This window comes from Ambystoma mexicanum, chromosome 4p (assembly GCF_040938575.1).
Source record: "Ambystoma mexicanum isolate Mex_15411 chromosome 4p, UKY_AmexF1_1, whole genome shotgun sequence".
Taxonomy (NCBI): domain Eukaryota; kingdom Metazoa; phylum Chordata; class Amphibia; order Caudata; family Ambystomatidae; genus Ambystoma; species Ambystoma mexicanum.
In genome coordinates, this window is record NC_090927.1 from 1,261,518,986 (window position 1) to 1,261,539,341 (window position 20,356).

Consider the following 20,356-nt stretch of genomic DNA (forward strand, 5'->3'; position numbering starts at 1 on the left):
CTATATAAACCCGAAACCCCTCCCACCTGCCCACACCCCAACACACCCCCAGACCCTTACTTACATTTCATTCCGACGCGCTGTGTCCCTGCGACGCTGGTTCCCTTTCACTTTCGTGATCGGGAACCGGCGCCGCAGGGTCCTTTTTTTGAGGGGGTTTTGTTTTCTTTTTTTTTTTTTGGTCGGGTCAGCTGTGGGGGTGTCCCCCGCAACATCCCACTCACTATACTGTATAGCATAGTGAGCGGGATGTTGCAGGAGACACTCCCGCAGCCTTTTTTTAAAAATGTCATGTTTTTTTTTACCTACACCACCAATAGATACTACAAAATGTCCTATGAACATTTAGTCAGTAGGACATTTAGTAGTATCTATTTTTGAACTTTTGGTGGTGTAGATCATTTAGGTCATTTTGTCCGAAACCCACACTAAGTACTGTCCATTCCTTGTTTAACAATACCTTCCAAGTCATTTGAGCCATTTATACTGTTAAGCTAAGGAATCATGTTAAGACCAACTCCACCCAACCTTAATACTGCTGATTATTCCTGGAGCCGGCTGCCTTTTCTCAGATTCTTTGGCTGGCTATTGGGCAGTGAAGAGCACTGAAACATTTTCAAAAGTGTATGCTTTGGTTTCTCTCAACCCTCTGTGCAAGCTATCTTTCTGTACTTCAGTCCTTTTCATATAGTCAAGGAGGGCAAGTGTTTTGCACAGTAGACTCATGCCACCGTTATTTCTTGAGAGTTCACTTTTTGGTCTGGGTCAGGCTACTTGTTTAACTCCATCGTCCATGCACTTCCATACCTTCTTATACAAGCAACAGGTTTTGTCATGCCGTCTGTACTAATTTTCAGAAGCTGTGTGCCTTTTCTAAATGCTGCCTTGCCCGATTGCATTCTTTTGCCGGGGTCAATCAATAGTGTATTTCAAGATTACCCCAGTAAAAGCATATTATAACTCACACAAGTGAATACAGGCATTATGCTATAAAAAAGGTAAACTGTACATTAGTTGAAAAATATCATTACAGTAAAACACAACCAAATTACGATGACGCTCCCTTTTAAGAAATACCACTTCAATAACCATTCACAATCTGCGTGAGAGATTCCATTTACAGATGAAATGAAAAGTAAGTTACTCTGTTAAAGCGTTACATTAAAAATACAAGAGCAGAATATTTTCCAGTATACAACGGACAAACCAACTTTTCTAATGCCTCGATTCCTTAATAAAGATATTAGAGGTCATTTTCTTATAATGGCATATGCTGTGCAAAATAGTAAGAAATACATTAGTTTCCAGAATCTCTGGGAAAAAAAAGGATGGAGATTCGATGAAATGATTTTTTCTCCCACTTCCCTGTAACTGTTTCTAGAGTTAGTAAATTCAATTGCACTTTAGATATGCACATTTGGTGTTTCAATGTAATGGAGCACAATAGTAATGGATATCCATCTGTGTTTGAAAGAGGGGCTAAAACATATGATCTCACAAAGGCTTTCACACACTCCCTGTTGTCTCAAAGTTAAATATGCATTTATTTCACATCTGATAATGGACATGGCTTTACTTGGACGTGGCTCCAACACTTGTAACCAACCTTCCCAGTGTATAGTATGTAGACAAGTTTAGATGTCCAGCAGCCATGGTATTTTATCTCTTTCATCACTTTGAAAAAGATCCTTCATAATAATTTAACCTTGTAGTCCGAGGGAGGGGTCATGATCATGGACAATTAAAGTGGTAGTTGACTCAAAAATGTTATTGTTTAAAAAGATTGGTCATAATAAAAGATTTATATAAAAAATATTTTTATAAAAAGTTCCTATGTAAATTGTTCAGGAAATGAGCCTCAAAGTTTGCACTAGGAGGCATCCATTTTGTACATTTATGCAGCCTCCTGATTTCCTGTTAATGAACTTCACTAATATAGAAATGTGGCGGCTGGAGTATTCATAATTGCCCTGACTTTCATTTTAAGGTTCCAGCACAGGAAACCTAAAACGAAAGTCACAGCAATTATGAATATTCCGCTGCACGCCGATTGCGGCAAAGTATTTATAATTGCTGGTACTTACGTTTTAAGTTTACGGGGAGCCAGAATAAATATAAATTGAAATTGATGGCAGCACTCACCAGGAGAACATGGACAAGCCTCCAGTCTCTGCTCTCCGGCAGCAATAAGCAAACACTCCTAATAGGGGGCTTTTGCTCGATTCGTGCCACAAGATCAGAGTTAAAATGAACACAGGAGTCTTGTTAATTTCACCAAATGGATGCCTCCTACTAATTGAAAATCCTGACTTTGAGGCTAATTTCCCGAAAATTTGACATAGGAAATTTTTGTAAAATATATAGCTTTTTCATTATGACCAATCTTTTTAAACAATAAAATGTTTGCGTGAACTACCCCTTTAAGTTATGGAAGGGTCATCATCCCAAGTGATAATGACCCTCCTAAGGTCTTTAAGGCTATTAACACATGGAGCTGTGCAACTTTAAAGGAAATTGATTCGGTTTTGGGCTTCTGCTAAAGTCACATCAGAATGTTTGAAATGGAGATTGTACCAGAGACCTAGATGCTCCCAAAAGGTGGCTCTTAAAACTCTGATTTCCAATTTTGAGCAAGTGGCATATTCCCAGACTGAAGTGCCATATGCAGCCAAGGTCCATGCTTTTGCCTTATACAACTGTAGCATTGGCCTTTAGGGCTGGGCACAAAATCTTTTGCAAATCTACAAAAAAACACTAGCTTGTGGTGTTGGAACATTTTCCATTGACATGTGTGGTCCATCTGAGAGTCTCAGAAATGTGTTCTCTCAGACAGACCAGTCTAAAAAGATTACATGTTTTAATGTGTTCACCATTTATATTTTAGACTTTTTGATATTAACTGATAAGCCTATATTCAGCTGGTTCATCCTACATATATATATATTTCTGAGGCTTGTGGAATCTGCTTAGATCACATGCTATGCATAGGTCACCATCTAGTGGACACTGCAGAGTATTACATTTGTTTTTCGAAACTCGAAAAGGGATGTCGACAGAGCGTGCCAGTAAAACTATCCTTAGTGTGACGTCTACTGTACCCATGGTGCTTCACGCATCGAGGTCCATCAGATCGTTTTTTTTCCGCCATCATTGTTGGTCGATCATACCAGCGTCCTTCTGGCTATCTCCTTTACTTACAAAAATAATTAATTCTAGTATAGTAGTATACTCTTTCTGTCCTTTGTTAGCCGTTCTCCCGCAAGACCTTCGTTCACGGCATTGAGGACTACTTTCATCGACTAGTCCAACAAGTCTCGACGAACCATTCAGACGGCCTCGGCCCTCACAGTAGGGAGATTGGGGGGTGGTTCATTCGTTAGTCTCCCTAAGAGAATGCATATTCCCTTCTCTATCCACTTAATTCACCAGTCTGCCTTCCCCATACACCTTTTATGTTTTGCCCATCCTGCAACCGTAAATTCCCTTGGAAAGACTTACACCAGGTGTGCAATCTTTGTCTATCAAGGGATCAAAACGAGGGCCACTGCAAATTTTGCAAGCTCTTCAAGCCCATGACACTTAAGGACTGCAAAACAAAGAGCTGGGCCCACCACGCATTGCAGGCCGAGCCCGCCATAGATGTTGGGGGAGCTTCCAGTGACGGCAGCATCGACATCTATAGTGACGCTGAGGGTGAACGGGATCTGTCGGATGCCCGCATGCAAACCCCCCGACCTCATCAGGCAGGCCGGTGGCTCTGCTATCGGGACAACAACCGGCGGCACTAGAACAAACAAACATCACAAAAAACACACATCACACGGCCAAAAGTCGACCTCAACGCTGACCGGAAGGCCACACATGGCATCAAGGAGGAGGTCCAACAGTTCCCTGTCCTCTGGGCCATCATTCTCTCGTTCGCCTCACGATAGGCCCCCGAAATAGACAACGAAGTCTGGTTCTGACACTGTGTCCAAAATCTCAAAGTCCACACACGCGACAACCGAGCTTCGAAAGACGGCCCACAAGTATGCCGAAAATCGACCGTCGAAAAACACGTCTAAAGCCCCTGCGAAGACCACACAAAGCTCAAAAATGAAAGCTCATCAAAAAACACATCCCAGGCATGCTATTGAAAGGTCGGACGTCGAAAAAAACCACAAGTCTTCATAAACACAGAAAGAGGGCTCTAGTTTAGGGACTATGACCCATGGGGAGGGCACCATTTCAGGGGCTATGAGGCACAAGAATCCCCCTGCAACTGAACGTACACCAACCCCTCCTGCCCCCCAATTATCCCAACTTCAGCTGAATGGTCTGCAGAGGAAATAGTCATGAGACAAATGTCTTCCCTAGCCAATTTCCTTGATAACCACCAGAGGTCTTAGTAAACCTTCAGGGCACTCCACACAGCAGACCAGCGTAGTAGGACCACAGTTGCACAGCCCCCCCACCAAGAGAACCCGCACAGACACCACACAAGCACCCACCTCTCAGCAAGACTTGGGGCAGCTTGCTTATTGTGATTCCAAGCAAGACTTCAGGACACTGAAACTTACACTGAGAACCAAGGGGACATGGATGATATTGACCAGTTTTACGACGACGACGTTTACGTCATACAATCGCTGGATCACTCAGACCCACCAGTGGCAGACTCACCGGTCGACAATCATATTCAGTCTAATTACCTGCTCCTAAAAGCAGCAGAATATTATAAGATCGATACACAGGAGACACAGGTAGACAAGGACTTTGTTGAAAAAATAGTGGGAGATAAAAATTCAGCTACCCAATTAATGCCCATACTCCAGTCAGTACAGCGGCGAATTCAACCCTCTCTAGTCACACCAAATTTAACACAGGCTTTTAAAATACACATTGAGAAAGACTTCCGACCAGCTCCCTCAGACCCCCTTGACATCAGGGGACAATTAAAACCAGACTCCTTAGTGGTTAAAATCACTAGAAAGAGGACGAGAGCACCTCTAGCCTCTCCCGAAGCGGCCCCGGATAAGGAAAGTAAGAAGATTTACACTTTTGGTAGGAAAGTAGCCTCTTCGGCAGCTTACTAGGCGAGAATTGCCAATAACACCACCTTACTGGCTAGCTACAGCTGTCATAAGTGGGATGTGTTGGCCGAACAAATGGCTTCAGCCTCAGAACCCCTGAAGACACAACTGTCACGCTCCATTGCAGAAGGTAAAACTGTTGCAAACTGCATCCATAAGAACAGCAGATAATGCAGGCAGAATAATAGCTGAGGGCACGTTAATCAAACGCCACGCATGGCTATGCCAGTCTGGGTTTAAGCCTGAGACACAGGCTACCCTTCTTAATATGCCCATAGAGCCAAACGTGTTGTTCAGCAAGGCGGTGGAAGATGCTCTAAAGAGCGTTTTAGAAGAATATGATACCCAAAAGTCATTAGGGCAACTTACTAATAAACTCTCCAGGCAAAGAGTGGGCTACAATTTTCACTGCTTTGGGGGTCAGGTTACAACCAAGGTCAGAGCTCGTCCTGGGGCTTATCACAGGGACAGTCCTTGCAAGGTTTTCAAAGAGGCCAGTGAAGGCCTCACAGCAGGGATAGATCCTCCTCTTCCAGGGGAGCCCCAAACAATGACCACTTGCTACAGGTACACCTACGTCCCGTCCCCTTTCCTCCATACTGCATGGGCATCCCTCACAAGGGACGGGAGACTGAACCTTTTTCACCAGAAAAAAACTTCCACTTTAAATTTGGAGGCTCGCCCTTGGGAGTATGTGCTCTACTCACTCCACCCACTGGCGCCACTTCCCAGTCTCCTTTTCCGCATTGGCGGAAATGGACCACTTTCACCAGCGCTCCTGGGGTTGGCTTTGGCCTTATAATTCACGCGCTCTTCCCCGGATACTGTCTTTTGTCTTCTGTTTTTTGGTCTTAATCAGGTTCTCGGTCCTCTGGCGCCACGCTCCTCCCTGGCGCATGTCGACGTCAGTGGGCTTCAGCAGGTGTCCAGTCTGAGATAGGCTCTTCCCTATGTCCGATCCCCCACGCTCTTTGACTCCGCTACCTTGGCCTCAGTCACGGGTGGGAGGGTTGTACAGCGTGTGATGCGCTTACGCTGCACGCTCTGAAGAACAGGTTAGCTCGGTGGAGGGAGCTCTTCGAGAAGTCGCCTCCGGACAGGATCGGACTGAGACAAGAAATAGGCCCGGTCACCCAAAAAAGTGGCCCACCCCTCGCCTCAAAAAAGTGGCGCACCCCTCACCTCATGGCCCTTGACCTCTGATGACATCACCAGAAGTGATATCATTTGACCCTACCCCAAAGTGACATCACAGCAAGCGATGAAACATAACCTTTCACCCCTTGACAAAACAGGAAGTGGCATCAAATAGCATTGTCCCTAAGTACACTAAATTACTTTGAATCCAAGCAGACGTCCAAGGCCACATGATAATATGTTATTGTATAGCACTTATGCTTAAGCTCTTTTTTATAGAACAAATATGCATACAATATCACCCAACCTCTGTTGGGACTCATTTATAGACCTAAGAAGGATGAAAGGATTTTGGAGAAAAAAAAAAGAATTTGAAAAATATATATTTTATAAAACATTTTTTGTTTCTTCCAAACCGGCCCAGACATGGCCAGAAACCGGCCCCCACACTCCAGGGACGATTTCAGCCCGGCCACAGGCCAAAAGGCCGTGGGGCCAATCTGACCCTGCCTCCGGAGGACTTGAAGAACTTCGTCAGACACAGGTCAAGGCCCAAGGTAGGGCCGCTTCTTTCCATCGCACCTCGCAAAGGTGACTCCTTCCCAAAGAAACACCCGAGCGGGAGGGTCCATTCAGGTTCTCGTACCGGCACAGGTACCAAGGCTGATTCAGCTACCAGCACTACCGGCAACACAGCCAAGGGCAATACGCCTACCAGGCCTCGTCCGGAGGTGCAGGGTAGGCCTCAAGCTCCACCACCAAGAGTCCTGGAGGAGGCTGGTCCCAGCGAGGCAAGCACCATGACACAGGCACATGGCATGCAGCCCGACAAAATGGCTGCTCGAGTTTCGAAGTGGGACTGGTCTTCACGAGGTACGTGGCCTACAGCTTATCCTTCAGCGTCGCAGGGCAGATTTACCCCGTAACCAGCAAGGCAGAGTACGCACAGGCCCTGTCAATACCATCTACCACCCCACTAGCCTGTGAGGACAGGTTTTTTTTTTAAAGTCCCTCACGCTCATGAGGTCTCCTCAGATGGGGGGCATCCTTCAGGATGTGATCAGGGACATGCTCCTGCCGGTCCTACCGCCAGCACCTATAGTCATTCCTCCCTATGGCTCCAGTGCCTCAGGCCCCCACGCAGACCTTGCTGCCCACGCCGGGTCCTTCGATTCCGGCTCCCCTGCCTCCCACAGTTCAGGTGGCTCCACACCAGCCACTGGCTCCGGTTCTCACACCGCAGCCTTCGGACCCAGCACTCCTCCACCCGCGGAGGAGGACCACGAAACGCCATCCTCAGCCAAGGCCTTTCACGAATGGCTCTCGGGTTTGGCCGAATACTTGGGGCTTCCACAACCCGAGGTGGAACAAACGGAGATGGGGGTCCTGGCCGAGGTCCTCAGTCTATGCCCCGCGGCTAGAGCAAGGATCCCGATGCAGAATGATGTTGCCTTGGCCAAAAAGGGATGACTGAAACCACATTCAGCCCAGCCTATCAATCGGCGACTCAACGCCAAATACAGGCAGTTGGAGGGGGATCCACTCTTGCTATCAGCACATCCTCAACCACACTCTTTAGTGATCGCCGCACCATCACTATACTCCAAGCCTCAGTCGTTCTCAGCCACCTCGTCTTAGGCGCTTGTAGGCAAGGAGGAAAAGATCTTGGAGGCTTATGGAAAGAAAGTCTATTCCAACGCCTCACTGCATCTTCGTCAATCCAGCGTAGATGCCATGCTGACAGCAGTTAATCAGAGGCTTTGGCGGGAAATAGCTGACTTCCTTCCATAACCTCCGGTGCAGAGCCAGGCACGTTTCAAGGTGTAGCTGGCAGAAGCCAAAATGGTGGCCCACGATATCATGGAGTTCACTGTGGCAGACAGAGACACCTCAGGCTGTGCCATCTGCATCGCCACAGACATGAGAACGACTGCTTGGCTACAGGCTACCAAATTCAACCTGGATGTACAGGAACGCATATTAGACCTACCATTCGAGGGTGGCAACATCTTTCATTCCACCACTGATGAGGAGCTTGATAAGAACAGTTCCCGAACTGTGAAGTCCTTATCTTTCCTACTGAAGGCCACGCCCAAGACCTACACCCAGTCGCATCAACGCTCCGACTAGGGGCAAGTCTTTGGCGGGTTCCTGAGCTTCCAGGAACGGAGGTTGAGACAGCCGGACCATTCTCAGCCAGCACTGGCGCAAGCAGCAGACGGGAAGGAGCAAGGGCTTCTTTCAGTACCCCTCCTCAGCCCGAGCCTCAGAGGGAAACCAGGCATGACGCACCCCTTCCGATCCACGTGTCTCTGGTGGGGGGCATGCTTGCCCTTCACGCACAGTCTTGGCGTCAGAGGTTGGCTGACCCCTAGATCCTATCCGTAGTGTCCATGGGTTACCGCCTACCAGTTCCTCCCTCTCCTCCCCTCCACTCCCACAGATTGGGACAACAACCGTGTTGGTGGAAATTCGTTCGCTCGTAGAGAGCCAGGCAGTGGATGAAGTCCCAACCTCTGCCATACAAAAGAAGAACCAGGCTGTCCTGAGAGTTGTGTTGGACCTTTCCACCCTGAACCTCTCCCTCCCTCTTCAAGAATTGAAGATGGTTACGCCAGCTCTTATTGCGGACACACTGTGCAGGGGAGACTGGATGTGCTCCCTGGATCTGAAGGACGCGTATGTACACGTCACAATTTGGCAGCCTCATCTGTCATTTCTACGGCTCAGGATCATGGGCTTCCATTTCCAATAGAAGTTTCTACCCTTCGGCCTCAACTCAACCCCCACAATCTTTACCAGACTGATGAATGCAGTGGCAGCCCTTCTCAGGGCCCAAAGTCACCATGTCTACCTGTACTTGGACGACTGGCTTGTCAGGGCGAGATCCCGGAGGCGGTCCAGCACACTTCCTCCACCCTTATGAACCCACTCCACAAACTGGAATTGTCCATCAATCTCAAGAAGTCACAGCTGCAGCCTACGCTGAGTCTGACTTTCCTGGGCCTCATTTGGGACACAAGCACTGAGAGACTGTTCCCCTTGGAGGACAAGATCACAGCCATCAAGAGAGCCACAGGTCATTTTCACAGCAGAGAGGTGACCTCAGCTTGGTGGTACCAGCATCTCTTTGGTATCATGGCGGCGTTCCTACTGGCAGTACCTCGCACGAGGCTCAACACTAGGAGGTTGCAGCTGCACTTCGCAGCCTCGTGGAATAAGGAGCAAAGCTCCCAAGCGGAGCTTGTCAGCATTCCTCCCTTTCTCCACCAGCAACTTGTGAACAGGCAGGCCCTTCCGGCAAGCAGCACCACAAGTGACCATCACTACGGATTCCTCCTTGGAAGGCTGGGGGGCTACCCTCGACAACCACAGCGTCCATGGAGTCTGGTTCATCCAGGAGCAGAAGACCCATATCAATTGGCTAGAGCTGAAAGCTATCTGGCTCGCTCTCAAAGCTTTTCTGCCTCCTATCAGTGGCAGGATGATCCTCATTCAAACTGACAATTCCAACAGAATGTATTACATCAACAAGCAGAGTGGCACCAGGTCCCTTCCTCTGTGCAGCCTAGCGGTCAGCATTTGGGAGTGGGCCCTGTACAACATTTACTTGAGCGCAATCCACCTCCCAGCGGGGGGGGTCCAACCTGGAGGCGGACAAGCTCAGCAGACTGGTAGCAGACCATTACGAATGGCAATTGAACGACCAGGTCCTTCAGGGGATCTTCAGCAGATGGGGGCATCCTCAAGTGGATCCTTTTGCCACCTGGTACCACAAGAAGAGCCCTCAGTTTATGTCTTGGTAGCGACAGGGCCCCGGCTGCCTGGGCGATGCATTGCAGTTACAGTGGAACAGCATATACAGATTTCCTCCCACTCCCCTGGTTCACAGGGTGATCTGCAAGATAAGAGAATCATGTCACCTCAGCATCATTCGGATAGATCCTTGGTGGCCTGCGAAACCATGGGCTTTTGAATCGAAGTTCCTCCTTTACCGGCAGTGCCGAGGTCCTTCCTGTGAAGGCTAGTTTGGCTATTGGTATGTCGCAGAAACATTCCAGGCCGCATAGTACCGGCTCGGCCGAGGTTCCTTATGTAAAGGCTAAAATGAAGACCCCTGATCCATCGGCGGGGACCCCTGCTTCACTTCCACTCGTGCTGCAATTCCCCTCAGGTGATGGCAAAATGGCGGCAGTTCCCACCACAACCAAGGCAGCCATTTTGGGCGCTTTCCCTGCAGCTACGTCATCGGCCGAAGATGTAGGGCTTGGTTCTGTGGGTGAACATAAGGTTCATTGTGTGCATCCCTTTCGTCCAATTTACGACTGGAACACTCGGATGCCTCTTCCGCACAACATCTCGCTGCCTGTGGGTTCGGCACCCTTGATTTATGTGGACACCTCTGGGGATGGGCCTGTTTGGCAACCCTCCCCTCTGCGTCCCTGGAATTATCCTCCTCATGAGAGGGCTCCTCCAGCAGTTCCAAAGCCTTCTCCGGAGGACGCCTTTTTCGGCAAGTTTCAGACGCTCATGCGTACCGACCCCATGAGGGAGTATTTCAAGGGTCCTTTTAGGGAAATTTGCCCGCCTGGGCCTCCGGCTCCACCAGTGCCTCCGGTGGTTCTGCCGGCGCTGCCTTTGACTGCAGTGCCTTCGTCTACCCTTCCGCCCTTGCCCCCGTTGTCCCCAGTGGACAAGGCCGTGCCCGACGTAGTTCAGCAAGACCCTGACCTGTCGGATGATGCGCAGGGCGATCAGGACGGTGAAGACCAGCCCCGCTCTATTTGAGCTTTCCACGACCGGGTGCTGGACATGATGTGTCTATTGGATGTTCCAGTGCCCGAGGCACCCGCCCCGCAGGAGGATGTGCTTTCGGGGGCATTCACCTTATCTCCTTCGGAGCGTACCGTCCTGGTCTTGCAGAAGGATGTTTTGGCTGATGTCCGTAGAGTCTGGGAGAAGCCACACTCTGGACCTTTCGTCAATAAGAAAATTGACCCGCGATACAGGCTGCATTCTTCGGAAGAGGTGGCCCTAGCATCTTGTCCGCCCCCCTCCTCCACAGTCGTGGCTTCGGCCACTTTACAGTCCAGGTCTGCAGCATCCTCTTCTATGACAGCTACTCGGGTCCTGGGGAAAGAGGACAAGCTCCTCGACTCCCTTGGGAGGAAGGTTTTTGCTAACACGGCCCTGCAGCTCCGGCAGGCCAATTCAGAATTGGTGTTAGTGGGGGCAAATATGAAAATGTGGAAAGGTCTGTCGGAGTTCGAGGAATTAATTTCGGTCGAGAAGCTGGAGGACTTTAAGGCAGGATTGTCCGATGCCAGGGTCTTGGCCCAGGATCTGCTGGAGGCCGCGGCTCATCACGTCGACACTTCGGCTCGGGGCCTTATGCTGGGAGTTGATTCCTCTCGACAGGCGTGGTTGCATGCCACCAAGTTCTCAAAGGAGGTGCAGGACAAGATGTTGGACCTGCCGTTTGATGGTAAGGAGCCTTTCCATTCCACAACGGATGTGGAGCTGACCAAAATGAAGGACAGCACCCAGACAGCTAAGTCCTTGTCCGTCCTGGTTAAAACTCCTTTTAGAACCCAGAGACCATTGTTTCTAGATCGGAAATCCCGCAGAGCGGATACCCCTTTGGGTAATAACTGCCAGAGGCAGCAACGGACTCGTTTTTTTCCCCGCTCCTCAGCCTCCTCCTCCGGCTCAGGTGGTAACACCACTGAAAAGCCTGCCAAATGAGGGTTCTCCGTGCTCGCACGAGACCCCGGTGGGAGGACGCACTGCGTCTCATTGGGAGGCGTGGCAGACCATCACCGAGGACTGGTGGGTCTTGTCAGTCGCTCGAGCGGGCTTCCGCTTACCCTTACACTTACCCCCACCCCACCCTTCAACCCTCCTTTCCAACAGTCGGGGTCGTCCTCCCTAAAAGCCGAGGTTCCGAAACTGCTGGACCTCAGAGCTGTGGAACCCGTTCCCCTTGGGGAACGAGGGGAGGGCTTCTACTCCCGGCTGTTTACGGTTCCCAAACCGAACCAGGCTGGCCTGCGCACCATCCTAGACCTTTCTCAGTTCAATCTTTTCCTACCCCAAGTGAAATTCAAGATGATCACGCCCGGCCAGGTACGGTCCTCTTTGCAGCGTGGTGGACCTTCAGGATGCATACGTGCATATTCTGATCTGGAATCCACACAGGCGATATCTCAGTTTCTCTGTGGGAGAGGAGCACTTCCAGTTTCGGGTGCTTCTTTTTGGCTTCAGCTCGGCGCTGCGTCTCTTCACTAAGATGATGTTGGTGATTGCGGCCTATCTTCATCTGCAGGGTATTATGTGTATCTGTATTTGAACGACTGGCTCTTACGCAGCCGTTGCCCATTGAAAGCTGCGTGCAATCTTCAGTCTCTCCTTCAGCTCCTGTTCCATCTTGGGCTGTCGGTGAACTGGCGGAAATCTTCCATGACGGTCTCGCAGGACTTGATTTTCCTGGGTTTTCGCTAGAACACGATCGACTGCAGAGTGTACCTGACCGGGGACAGAATGGCGGATCTGTTGGCCACGTGTCAGATGTTTGCGCAGTTGGAGAGCATGTCGGCCTGGTGGTTCCCAAGGCTCCTGGGCCTCATGGCCTCGTGCGTATTGACTCTTCCTCTTGCTCGTCTCAAGATGAGGCGTACTCAGATGGCTCTTCGGAGTTCTTGGCGTTAGGCTGTGGATCTGGACTCCAAGTTGATATTGATTCCGGCTTCCATGAGAGCGGACCTGGAGTGGTGGTCGTCTCTCACAACCTGTCGGTGGGTGCAGGTTTTCAGGACCCAGCCCCAATGGTAACGGTCACAACGGACTCCTCCCTTCTGGGGTGGGGTGCGACGTTGGATTTTCTTCAGGTCTCGGATCTTGGGTCGCCTCAGGACAAGTTCCTCCACATGAATCATCTGGAACTTCTGGCGATCTTCCTAGCGCTCGGGGCATTCAGACCGATCATTGCCAACAAAATGGTTCGTATCCGCACGGACAATGTGGTGTCAATGTATTACATCAACAAGCAAGGGGGCACCAAGTCTCCCCCTCTCGTGGACCTGTCCATTCAGATTTGGGAGTGGGCGGTTCGTCATGGTGTTGCAGTACACATTCCGTGCCAGCTGAATGTCACGGCAGATGCCCTCAGTCGGCGGACGATGGTCAGCTACGAGTGGGAACTGAAGGCGGAGATCCTCTCATGGATTTTCCTGCGTTGGGGCACTCCAGAAGTGGACCTCTCCACAACAGCGGCAAACAAGAAACTTCCTCTCTATGCCTCCAGAAACGGGCTGGGAGCCTCCTCTCTGGGGGATGCTCTTGAGATTCCATGGCATAACATGAGAGCCTATGCTTTCCCGCCTCTACCTCTGATTCATCGGACGATTTGCAAGCTAAAGAACACGGTGAACAGTTCTGTTCTGCTCATAGCCCCGTGGTGGCCGGCCTGGTTTTGGTTCTCAGAACTTCAACACCTGTCGGTGTATCCACCGATCAGGCTACCAGTGAGTCCGACCTGCTTCACCAGGATCAACAGCTGTGGCATCCCTCCCCACAATCGTTCAGCTTGGTGGCATGGTGCCTGAGTTCAAGTCATTAGAACATCTCAACTTGTCTGCTGATATCATGCACATTATTAAGGCAGCCAGGAAACACTTGACAAGGTCTCAGTATAGAAGCAAATGGTTTAGGTTCTGTCATTGGTGCTTAGACAAACAGCTGGACCCAAAGGCAGCTACAATTGACACTGTGCTGTCTTTCGTGTCTCACCTAGCAGAGTCGGGCATTCACTTTCTGTCTTGCAGAACTTATCTTTCGGCAGTATCCGCCTACCTATCCACTGACCAATGCTCTTACTCTCTGTCTAATCCAGTGGTTAGGAGACATTTTGCAGGTTTGACGGGCCTTTATGCCCTGGTTCGCAAACCGCACCCGGCGTGGGATCTGAATGTGGTCCTTACGGCGTTGTGCCATGAACCTTTAGAACCAATGGCCACGGTGGACCTCAAGTACCTTTCGTGGAAGGTGTCCTTTTTGGTTGCCGTTACTTTAGCAAGGCGTGTGAGTGAACTCCAAGCTTTATCAGTGGAGCACCCCTTCTTGGTTTTACACAAGGATAAGGTGGTCCTACAGACAAATCCTTCTTTCCTGCCGAAGGTGGTCTCTGATTTTCATCTGAACCAATCGATCTCCCTACCGGTCTTTTTTCCGAACCCTGCTTCAGAAGCGGAAAGGGGTTCTGCATTGTTTGGATGTGAGAAGGGCTCTTACGTTCTATCTAGACAGAACATCTGAATTTAGGAACTCTTCTCAACTGTTGGTTACCTTTGGTAATCCACAAGGTAAACAGGCCTCTAAGGCGACTATCTCCAGATGGATTGCTGCCTGTATTACAGAGTCTTACACTGTCCAAGGACTGCAGCTTCCTAAAGGTATTCATGTACACCTGGTGCAGGGCAAGGCAGCCGCAGTTGCCTTTCAAAAATATGTCCCCTAGGAGACCATCACAAAAGCAGCTATTTGGGCCTCCCCATCGGCTTTTTGTAAACATTATTGTCTAGACTTGAGCTCCAGATCTGATGCTCAGTTTGGCCAGGCTGTGCTGAAGAACCTTTTTCAATAGGGGTTTTTCCATCCACCCATAGTTCCTGTGAGGAGTGCTTGGGAATCTCCCAGAACTATGGAGGAAAGGGGACGGAACGTAGGAGTATAACCAGGTTACTCACTGTAGTGACCACCTTACTCCTAGTCCATAGTCCCCTTTCCTCCATACGCCCACCCGCCGTCCCCTCTAATAAGGTTCCTCTATTATTGCTTAAAGGTCTGTGACCTGGCGATAGAAAAGGACTGATGGGCGATGTGTGGGGCGGAGCTAAGATGGGCAGGGTCACGGCCGCGTGCCGTACCCCGTGTAGAATGAGAGGATGGACTAAAATGCACATTTACAAAGTGCTCCGGTCCCATCCCACAGGATGGAGCAATGTCCCATAAGTATGGAGGAAAGGGCACAATGGACTAGGAGTAAGGTGGTCACTACGGTGAGTAACCTGTTTAATTGTCGACGCGTCAATAGGGACTGAGGAGTGGTGCCGGTGGGCGAAGTCAGGAGAGTGCATGCTCCCAGGGCTGCACGCCTCTAAATTTAAAAGGGGGTGTTTTTTCTGGTGAAAAAGATCCCTCCCGTCCCTAGCAAGGAACACCTATGCAGTATGGAGGAAAGGGGACTATGAACTAGGAGTACGTTAGTCACTATGGTGAGTAACTTATAATTTCCCTCCCATGCCACTCCAGTAGGAGGCCGCATTTCATACTTTACCCATGTATGGGAGGGAATCACCTCGGACAAGTGGGTACTTTCAACCGTGGCGGGCGGTTATTGCAAAGAGCTGCTACAGCAACCCACCAACCATCCACTAAGGCTTGCATATTTCCCATCTGTGAAAGGTACAGTGAGCTAAAGTGTGGCTGCGGACTCTCGAGTGGGTACCTTCCCAAAGAACAGTTAAATGTGCCGTGTTCGTTCTCACAGGGGTGCCTATGACAACATTTTGATTATTTCAAGGGCCTTAGGTCTATTCACCCTAAGTTTCCCAGGGTCATCCAGACGTGGACCCCTTGCTCACTGTGCTCAGAGAGGCACAGCTCCACCTCACTGATGATGCCCAACAAGGCTGAAACACGTGTATGGGGTTGCTGTTGGTACTCTTGTTCAGAAGGCAATTGCCATAGCATTTCGGTGCTGGGCTGCCCATATGGGCGAGACAAAGACTGATATGCAAATAGATATTTCCCATCTGTGAAAGGAGCTAAAATGTGGCTGCAGACTCTCAAGTGGGTACCTTCCCAAAGAACAGGGCAATGGGCCGTGTTTGTTTTCCCAGAGGGTCGCCTATGACTACATTTTGATAACTTTTTCAATTGGGTTTCTCAATCAACGTGAAAAAGTGAAGCCTTGTACCAGACAAGACCAAACAGTTCCTAGGAGCGGTGATGAAAACAGAAGAGCGTCTAGTCTTTCCATAAAAGGGAAGAGTACAAGACATAATGCTGCAAATACCTCAGTATCTAGCCGGTCGCCAGATAACCGTACGCAAAGCAATGCGCCTGCTCAGGATGATGACATCATGCATTTACCTGATCCCACACGCACGATTGCACATGTTCCCAATGCAAGAGTGGTTGGCGAAACATTGGTCTCAGGCAAGCGGTCAGTGGGACGATCTAGTGGTCGTTTTGCCAACCCTAGTACAAGCTTTATGCTGGTGGACAAAGGAAAATCTATTGAAGGGAAATCCTTCCATGACCCGGCAGTGCAAGCGGTGGTCAAAACAGATGCATCATTCACCGGGTGGGGGGGGCATTACCTTCATCTTACATCGCATAGGCTGTGGGCTCAAATCACAGCACAGAACCACATCAACCTGCTGGAACCTCTAGCAGTGCTCAAAGCGTTACAAACCTTCCAAGCACACTTGACAAATCAAACGGTACAAATTCTTACAGACAGCACCACTGCGATGTTTTATATAAACAAGCAGGAGGGCACACATTCTCCAAGTCTGTCCTGGCTAGCACAAAAAATATGGAAGTGGGCACTCAAGCAGGACATGTTCCTAACATCACAACATGTTCCAGGGGAAATCAATACTCTGGCGGACTCACTGATCAGAGATCTTCTACCAGAAGAACACAAGTGGCAACTCGACAAGAATATCGTTTACTACATTTGCACACAATGGGGCTACCCCCCGTTAGACTTGTTTGCAACTAGAGAAAACAAACAATACACAGACTTCGCATCCACGTTTCCCCAACACAACTGCAAGGGGAATGCCCTGTGGATGGAACTGGTCAGGGAAATTTGCCTATGCTTTTCCCCCAACTCCTCTAATGAGCAAAGTGGTGAACAAGATTCACAAAGAACGGATTACATTAATCCTAGTTGCTCCTGTGTGGGCGAGAAAACCCTGGTATCCACATCTGCGCAAACTGGCAAAGTGCGAGCCTATCTTACTCCCGTGCCCATTCAACATGCCCACGCAGCACAGGGGCACATCAATACACCCTAAACCTCAGTCTATGAACTTGTAAGCTTGGCTCCTGAAGTCATAGAGTTTGGACATTTAAATCTACCATAAAGGTGTATGGAAATCCTCAAGGAGGCACGTAAACCAAACACTAGACACTGTTACTTTAACAAGTGGAAGAGATTTGTAATTTGGTGCCACTCAAAACAAATACACCCAATAGAATGTACACCATCACACAATCTTCATTACATGCTTCTCTTACTAGACTCGGCTTGTATTTAACTCCATAAACTTCCCAGAGGAAGGTATCCTGGTGGAAAATCCCAGCCATTAAGGCCTTCATGGAGGGAGTAAAAAGACTCCACCCTCCTATTTCAAACCCGACGCCAGGTTGGGACCTCAATGTAGTACTTGCAAAGCTCATGGGACCCCCTTTGAGCCTATGCATAAATCCAGCCTTAAACACCTACGTATAAGACGGCTCTCCTGGTGGCTATCACCTTCATAAGCAGAGTCATTGAACTGAAAGCTTTGTCAGAGCAGAACCCTTTCTTTGTTATCCACAAAGACACATTGGTATTAGGAACACACCCTAGGTTTTCACCTAAGTTCATTTCAAAGTTCCAGGTCAATCAGGCCATCGAACTACCAGCTTTTTTTTTTTTAAAATTATTCGCTGGTATGATTGAAAAAATAAAATTCCAACCTTTCAGCATCAACAATACAATACAATTCTCAGTATAAACAAAATCAATATTCAATCTATTAACAAGTTAAAAGTTAAGTCTTTGTAAAAGAGAAAGAAAATAAAACAAATATCACAAAAAATATAATATGATACATTTCCTAAAAGAAAAATGGATACGCAAACAAGTAAAACAAATGTAACCTTCTTTCGATCGCTCAAGTTAACATTGGTTATCCACTTATCTTCATTACATTGTGGAAGTTTAAACTTGGAGTAGACGTATACCAGTCATCTAGATCTCTTAATTTTTAAACAATTCAATGAACTTATGATCGCGTATCTCAATGATTTCTTTTGTGCATGAAATAATTCTGACCATAACTCTTCTGCTAATAAGCCATCCTAACCCTCGAAATATTGCTTCAGATGTTTTATTCTCAACTGCAATAACTTGGTACATTCAACCATTAGATGTTTCATGGTTTCTGGCGTTTCATTGCAAAACCAGCAAGTGTTTCCCTCGGTTGTGAGCAATTTGTATTTACAGAGTATTTCTCTAGTTGGCCAGATATTAAGTCTGTAGCGTAAAAAGTCTGCGTGATGGCTGGAATGTGGAGATCGTAATAAGTAGGTCTCAGTTATTCCTTGACGCTTTAGCCTAAAGAGATTTTGCATGAATTTTTGACATTCCATACAGCTTTCCCGTGTTTGTATCCAATCATACTTCCAGAGCATGCTCTTGGCTTTATTTGTGTTCTCTATCAATATCTCCAATGATATTCCCGCTCTGCAGAATCTTTTGTACAGTGTTGCGCCAGGTCGATGCGAATCGATCTTCAGATATTTTAAGATGTCTTTCTATTATCTTTAATAGATCATTATTGCTTTTTCTATACAACATACACATTTTCCATTTATACATTGCCTAAAGTGATATCAGGCCCAATTCGTGCCTGATGATGCATATAGATTCCGACATTGGTAACATGAGAGCTTTTTTCCAGTACAGACTCTATTTTTGACCAATAAAGGTATTTTTGACATCCTTTGGTTTCAGAACCATAAAGAATTGTAGGCACAAGCTTTAGTTTGTAGTATAATAATAATGGCATGATAGAAAATGTGCAATATTTAGAGGCCGATTCATGGAATAATTAGCGCGGCGCAAGTGGGCAAAAACGTGCGAATCGCAGTGGAATAGCGGAAATCGCAGTGCAAGTGCGAAAATCGCACGAAAAGCAGCGCACATCGATTCATGGAAGTCCGTGCGCGAGAAAACCAGCGGATGTGCGATAAAAAAGTGCGCGGTGCACGTTGGCGCACAGGCCATCTAACAGCGTGCGCCAGGTCACAGCGAAAATCGCACAGGCCACAGCGAAAATCGCACATAGCGCGGCGCACGCAACAAAAGTAGGCGGAACACAGGCGTAACACTCGGAATGGGGAACAACTTGCCAAAACGTGGGCGTCATGGGGGAAGTACAGGGCACAAGTGCGCGGAACGCCCACACGCTCGCCTACAACACGTATTCATGGAATAGAATAGGGCAAAAAAGCGCACGCTCAAACCAGCGCACAGGCACAAATACGACCGCCACAAGAAAGCAGGCGGTAGCGTCTCTGCGGCTGTAAGAAATGTGCGCCAAAAGGTGCGCCAACAAATAGCACCTATATACTGCCATGATGAATGTCCTATACTGTGGCCCTCCAGGACAAATGACGTGCAAAGAGGTACCCACAAACACGGACACCCGCTGACAAAAAATACGTGTGCGTGTATACCGGGGTGCGCGGGAAGTCTCACACGCGATTTGGCCGGGTACGTGTATTTCAGGGGTGCGCGGGAAGTTCCACACGCGATTTCAGCAGGGTACGTGTATTTCAGGGGTGCGCGGGAAGTTCCACACGCGATTTCATCAGGGTACTGTATTTCAGGGGTGCGCGGGAATTTCCACACGCGATTTCATCAGGGTACGTGTATTTCAGGGGTGCGCGGGAATTTCCACACACGATTTCAGCAGGGTACGTGTATTTCAGGGGTGCGCGGGAAGTTCCACACGCGATTTCATCAGGGTACGTGTATTTCAGGGGTGCGCGGGAAGTTCCACACGCGATTGGCCCAGTGCGAGCAGGGTACGTGTATTTCAGGGGTGCGCGGGAATTTCCACACGCGATTTCAGCAAGGTATGTGTATTTCAGGGGTGCGCGGGAAGTTCCACACGCGATTTCATCAGGGTACGTGTATTGCAGGGGTGCGCGGGAAGTTCCACACGCGATTGGCCCAGTGCGAGCAGGGTACGTGTATTTCAGGGTTGCGCGGGAAGTTCCACACGCGATTTCAGCAAGGTATGTGTATTTCAGGGGTGCGCGGGAAGTTACACACGCGATTTCATCAGGGTATGTGTATTTCA